The sequence below is a fragment of the Alligator sinensis genome, unplaced genomic scaffold (assembly GCF_000455745.1).
Source record: "Alligator sinensis unplaced genomic scaffold, ASM45574v1 scaffold123_2, whole genome shotgun sequence".
Taxonomy (NCBI): domain Eukaryota; kingdom Metazoa; phylum Chordata; order Crocodylia; family Alligatoridae; genus Alligator; species Alligator sinensis.
Window position 1 is genome coordinate 682,922 of NW_005841917.1, and position 7,123 is coordinate 690,044.

A 7,123-nucleotide genomic window follows, 5' to 3' on the forward strand; every position below is an offset into this window, starting at 1 on the left:
CCCGGAAGTACTCCTGGTCCCCTTCCAGGTCTGCCAAGGAGCATGCAGCGGGGACTCCCACCCCCCTCCCTGGCTTGGCGATTGGCCACAGGGGGACCCCAGGAAGCCCCCCAGACCCAGGAGGCACCAGTCGCTGAGCTGGGGGAACGCAGGATGGCCCCCCACATGCTCCCAAGCAAACCTGGAAATGGACCAGAAGTGGTTCTGGTCCATTTCTGGGTCTGCTGCCAAGCATGCTGGGGACCCCGCCATGCTCCTGTGGGATGCTCCATCCACCCCAACATCGCAGCATTGATTAACCTCCTGGTACCTTGAAGTATGGAGAAGAACCACGTAAAGCTGTGTCTGTGTCCGAATCACCAAATCTCTCCAAATCTATTTGGAGGGTTCCAATTCGATTCAGAGAGATTAAAAGGTCTCCTGATTCGATTTTGGAGATTTGGCCACAGAATCTCTGCCGAATCAAATTGGGGACCAAAGCTTCACACAGCCCTAATGACTAGCCAATTCCCCATCCATGAATGACGGATTTCAAAGGTGCATTTATATGGCTAACCCTGAAGGGTGGTCCTGCCCCTGCCCATTCTGTTGTCCCTCACTGCCAAGCCACAACTCCCCCAATCCTGCTGCTGGCCCTCACTCCCAACCCACTGACCCCAGCCCTGCCAGTGCGCCTCATTCACCAAATTGCAGTACCTTGCCCCCCCTGGGCCCGATGGTGCCCCGCACTCCTGACCTGCAGCCCCTCACCCCCCATCCCTGCTGGTGCCCCTCACTCCTGACCCACAGCCACCCTCCCCCTGTCCTTGATGATGCCTCTCACTCTCGACCTACAGCTGCCCTCCTCCTGTTCATGCTGGTGCCCCTCACTCTCAACCCACAGGCCCCTGCCCCCCCAGTTCTGCTGGAGGGGACCCAGCTCTCCATTTTGACCGAGCCGGAGCGCGATGGCTCAGTCTCATGCAGGTGGTGATGGAGCTTGTCTGGCCCCAGCGTGAGCTGAGGGAAGAGAAGGGGAAGCTTGTGGCTCCCCCGCCCTGGGATAGGGCTGCAGTGCCCTGCAAGGCAGCCAGGCCACAGTCCCTCTCCCTCTTCCCTGCTCCTTGTCCCCCCTCCCCAGGCAGTGGCTGCTTAGCCCCTAGAGTACAGGCACTGGCACCTGTGCTGCGTGCCCCGCTGCCTCCCACCCCTTTCCCACGCTGGAGGGGTAGGCAACCCTCCCCCACCCCCCGCCGCTCTGTTGCAGCAGCAGGCCCCACTCCCCCTGCCCTGACAAAATGTCCGGGATTTTGCTGTGTTCTAGGAGTGGGAGCAGGGGAAGACAATCGGAGGCAGCAGAGAACACTGCTTGGGTCTGTCACTTCCACAACTGCAGGCAGGTCTGTGTGTGCTCCCCGCTGCCTCTGATCGCCCTCCCCCTGCTCCCACCAACAGAGAAAAAGGGAAATCATGGACATTTAGGCAGATTTATAAAAACCCATGGTGATCAGAGGGCTCAAAGAGTGGGGACACGTCTGGGGAAACCCAGATGTATGGTAACCCTATCTCAGCAGCACATGCCCACTTGAACAAAAGCATTACAGACAGACAGATTAAGTCCTTTTTTATATTGGAATTGCATGCAATAGCTACAGAGATTGCACTCAATGGCATAGCCAGTCCCTTCCAGTGCTATGTCTTGTATAAATAAGTGCTGAAACTCATTTCTCTTAAAATGAAAGGCTAGATTCTCTCTCATGATTGCAAGTGGGTGATCTAACATAAATCTGACCCTGACCTTGTTGAGTGCAGTGCCATTGTTTTGCCATCTGACATTAGTAAGAACAGTGCTGAGCTCCAAATCTAACTTCCCAATTATAATGTTACTGTTTCAATGATAAAGAAATTTTAACTTTACTATAAAGAGTGAACTTTTGATGTTAATATAGTATTTTCCTATGAAGAGTGACTTTTATCTTGCCAATATTATATTTCCCTTCACAATAATATTGTTAGACATGATGGTATAAAAATGAAAGATATTTTACTTGAAGAATTATTTTAAAATGTACAATATAGTTATCGCAAAACCTACCAACAACTTCAAAAGTAACTTTATTTCAGTTACTTCTATGCAAGTTGGAATTTCTTACTCATAACTGAGAGATACCTCTCTAAAAACTTCATCAAAATATAATTTCAAAAGGCTTCAGGTAGTCTTTCTTTGGTAGGTGAAGTAGAACAATTCCAAGAGACTGTATTGTAGAAAGAATATGTGATTACCTCAATAGGAATCTTTTTCACACTGATCAGGGTTGTGAGATACACTTCCACAATTGATTATGACATTTTGAACTGTCAGTGTGTACATGCTAGAGCCCAGAAAAATAGGATGGCCTGCACTTGAAAAAGACAAAAGCAGTAGCATATATGATATTAAAAAGCATTTGGGAGAAAAGGAAAAGGAATATTAATTTAGCCTAGGATCAGGATACATGACATACTAGAAGCTTCGCATTTACCTGGCACTATAAGAGTGAATGAAAGCATGTGACTGAATTTGGACAATAAAATAATGATACTTGGCAACAAAAGAAACACAACCATTGTAGAAGCGCTGGATCAAATTCATTCTGGCAATGCTCCACTGACTGCATGGTGACAAGAGACTATTAAATCAATCACAATATTTAATTTATAATGTACCTTCATCCATTTCTTCTGCAGCATACACACTAATATATCTTCTAAGAAGAACTTCTAACATTCCAAAAGTCTGAGTTATTTCAAAAAGCTCCCAAAACTACATGAGACTGCGAGAGGATGGTAACCTTTAGGCCTACATCAGGTAGACATTATTAATAAAAATGCTTAATTATGCTAATACCTCAGGAAAATATGTTTGGGATCATCAGATTTTCACTGAGAAAGCAAACAAAAATGTATGCAAGTATCATGCTGATAAATGCAATTGTGTTAGCACACAGTCTCTAAGGGATCATTAAAAAGGACACAAAACAAAGTAATATTTAAGTCATTTTTATAGATACGATAAAAATTACAGTAGATCCTATTTAGACAAGATTTTTTGGGGAACTTCCTGAAAATATATTTACATAAGACTTGCCATTTACTGGGTCAGACCATCGGTCCATCTTGCCCAGTATCCCATGTCTTACAGTGGCAGAGACTGAATGCTGAAAGGGAAAGTGAACAGGGTATGAACAGGGTTTTTTCACTATTCCTTTCTCACTTGTAGCTTCCAGCATTTAAAGTCTAGGAAGTTCTTAATTCAGAGCCTGTTTCCCTAATGCCTGTCATTACATTGTATAAAAGCTCCCCTTCAAACTTCAGTTTTTGATATCTATTAAACCACCCAAATTCCTCAAAATAAACCTTGAAAATTCAAATTAATAAATACTAAAAAACAGAAGCCATAATCATATTGTTTCTAAGAAGTGACTGAGTTAGCAGAAAATATGGTATTTTGCTGACTTAAAATAACTAAAATACTGGACAGCATGTTTTTGAATGTCCTTCATAGTTATTGAGCAAATAATTCCCTTTTGCCCATGGTTACATTTCAAGGACCACATTATGCCATCAATTTTTCAGTAGGGCTCCCCACTGAAATCAATGGTGAGATCTACTGAAAAAAAATGACTTGCAATATGGCCCTAAATTAGCAATTGTCTGATTAATGTTAGCTAGACTACTTTGTGTGGAATGAAAGCTAGCAAGATAATAACTGACAGAGATTCTAGTGATTAATTCAAATAGATAAACAGCATAAACCAAAAAAATCTTTCATTAATATAGTATTTAGGGAACGTAATTAAGCTCGTGTAGAAGTATAACACACTGGCTTTTTATTGCTTCCTATCCTGTCTGGCTCAGAAATAATAGTAAAATTACTAAATTTTACATTATATTCAAGCCCTACAGAACATGCATCTTCATTAATACTTATTAGTATGCAGGAGTGTATGTTGTAGCTGTGCTGGTCTAAGGACAGAGGCAGACAAAGTTCTTTGGGTAAATCAGATATCTTGTATCAGCCCATTAGTATGCACTGCACATTACAGTTAGAACAATGGGAGATAATATAAACGGAAAATTCCAATAAATTCCAATTTAGTGCAGTGTGGATTAATGCAGAAGAATAGACTGTCCACATACCAACACATATTTTAAGTTTGCTCATATGATAGAAAATAGGGATAAGTACCTGGAGGTATGGAGCGTCACTATTCTGCCTATTTGAATTTACAGTTTTATTTAGACTTTTAAGGCTTAAGGGTCAAAATATAATGAGATCGGCTCTTTCCAAAGTATTCCTAGATAATAGAAATACTTTGAGAAGACCAGTTTGTATGATATTTTGGTCTCATACTAAAAAAAAAGTTTTCAAATACAAATCCTTAAATTAGGGGTACAGGTTTTAGCTGTGTTGGTCTAAGAACATAGGCAGGCAAGGTTCTTTGAATAAATCCAAAATCGGTTTATTAGACCAACTAAAATAGTTGGAAAAATCTTCTTTGCTAAGGAAGCCTGACAAAGGGTGTTTGTACCCAGAAACTTGCAAAGAAGAAATTTTCCAATCCTTAAATCAGTGATTCTCAACTTCACTAAATCAGAGGCACCCCTTCTTGGACTTCAGGCATCCCTCCATAACTTTTGTAAATTGAATGGAACCAAATTAAAAAAATTAACTTATGTATTACAATGCTTACCTCCTTGCAGAAGGACTGGGTGGTAGGGGAGGGAGAAAGTTCAGGTAGGGAAAAGCCTGAGCCTGTACTTACCTACTTGTCTACTTATCTCTACACACTTCATGGCACTCTTCAAAGGGTACCCCAGTATCCTGGCTGAAAGTCACTCCCTTCATTTGGCTTTATTTGGAATTCCCACAAAATTCATATATGGCCCTAACCCAGTTTACTTAAGGAACCATACTTATCTTTCCTATTTTGCTCAAAAACAAAAGAGTGCTGGTATTCCTGGTGCTGCTAGACAAGAACTAATAGGCATTCAATAGAAATATATTAATAATATCTCTGCTGAGAACACTGGAAAGCTTCTAATACATTGTGAGTACTGGATGATTAAACAAGTAAAATGACAGACTGATGGGAAAAACAGAACTAGAGGACCCTGTGATTTACTCGAGTCTTTTTACCTGCAGACCTGAATATAGTGGCAAAGCAATTAAGGTGTCTCACTGCTGTTTCAGAGATGTGAGTTTGTGTCCTGCTTCAGATTCCTACCGAGGACGGGCTTCGCTTATGCACCTATAAAAGAATAGTTGGTCATTTGGGCTAGAGTCAAAAGTGGCTGGACGTGATGTTTGTCTTTCATGCTGTTGGGTACAGCAATTGGCATACCTAACCATGCTAGCTATATGTGCTGCTAGTGAAAGAAGGACCCTTACGCAGGGTGACCATATATCCTGGTTTGGCCAGGGTAGGCCCAGATTCCGTAGGCCAAATGTGAGATGGATTCAACAGTTGAAGAAAAGGCATTAATCACAAAGGAATAGGACTAGCAAGTGCACTTGTTTGGGGAATAAGTTTAGTTGTGATCAGTCTAAAATGCTTGTTCATGGTTCAGTTTGTTTCAAAGACATTTATATATAGATTCATTTCAAGGCCAAGTTCCACTGACTTTTAGTGGAAGTTGCAGACAAGTAAGGCAATCCTTTATAGATAAGCATCTCTGCATTACAACCAGGCTCATCAATCCTGCTGCTGAATATGACATTTTTACTATTAAAAAAGTGAAAACATGGGTTCTGTTATTTGAAGGGCTATCTTCCCTTACAAAATTCCAAAATGGTAGCTTTGTCATTTTGATTAAAAATTGCTATACTGTGAAGATAAACAGATAACTATATTTCCATGCACAAATTCCTTTCGAAACAAGTTTCCTCCATTTCAACCCAAATCCCTAAGGATATTTTAGCTTCTAAAATCAGCGATTGAAGGTATTTCTGCTGTCGTTTATCATAGAAAATGAGGGTCGGAAGGGACCTCAGGAGCTCATCTAGTACAACCGCCTGCTCAAAGCGGGACCAGTCCCAGCTAGATCATCCCAGCCAAGTCTTTGTCTACCTGGGTCTTAAAAATCTCTAAGGATGGAGTTGATACCAGCTCCCTTGGTAGCCTGTTCCAGTGCTTTACTATTAGGATGACCATAAGGAAATCTAGGAAAACCATGACATCTGGAACACTGCCCCTTGCCCCAAGTCAGCAGCGCTGCGGCAGGCAGTGGCAGAGGTTAGCAGGCAAGGGAGCGGGCACAGCTGGGCAGGGAGGTGGAGCTGCCGGGCACACCATGCTGCACTGCCTCCCTGCTGGACTACCCCGTGCCCCGGACTGGTTTTTTGATTTTCCCCAACAGGCCAGGACTGGCCTTCAAAACCTAGGTCTGTCCCAGTCAAACTGAGACGTATGGTCACCCTATTTACTACCCTCCTAGTGAGAGAGTTTTTTTCCTAATATCTCAACTATGCTTCCCTTTCTGCAACCGGAGACCGTTGCTCCTTGTTCTGTCATCTGCCACCAGAACAGCCCAGCTCCATCCTCTTTGTAACCGCCCTTCAGGTAGCTGAAGGCTGCTATTAAATTATCTTGTCCAGACTAAATAAACCCAGTTCCCTCAGCCATTCCTCATAAACAGGGATTCTGGTTTTCTCCGATTTTAAAAATATCCCCGATTTTCGGGTAAAAAAAATAACCCCAAATCCACATTCATCCACGATTACAATTAGACATCACTATATATACTTAGTGGTGTTTCAGTTAAATCACAGAAAAACATGGATTTGCTGTTACTTTTTTTTAACCGAAAATTGGGGATTATTTTTTAAGCAAACCAGGATCCCGGCTCATAAACCATATGCCCCAGCCCCCTCCCCATTTCTCTGCTGTTAAGTAATCTGGGGGTCCGTGTCTGCGGTTTCCACTCGTTTAAAGCTAGTGAGGTGGCGGAGAAGCACCCGCCTCGCTTCTCCGTGGAAATGAAATCCAGGGGACAGCGCGGCGGTCGCTCATCCCTTCCCCATGCTTGACCCAGCCGAGGCCGGCACGGATGACATGTCGGGAGATCCGCGGCCGCGCGCTGTCCTGCACGGCCCACGCTCTTC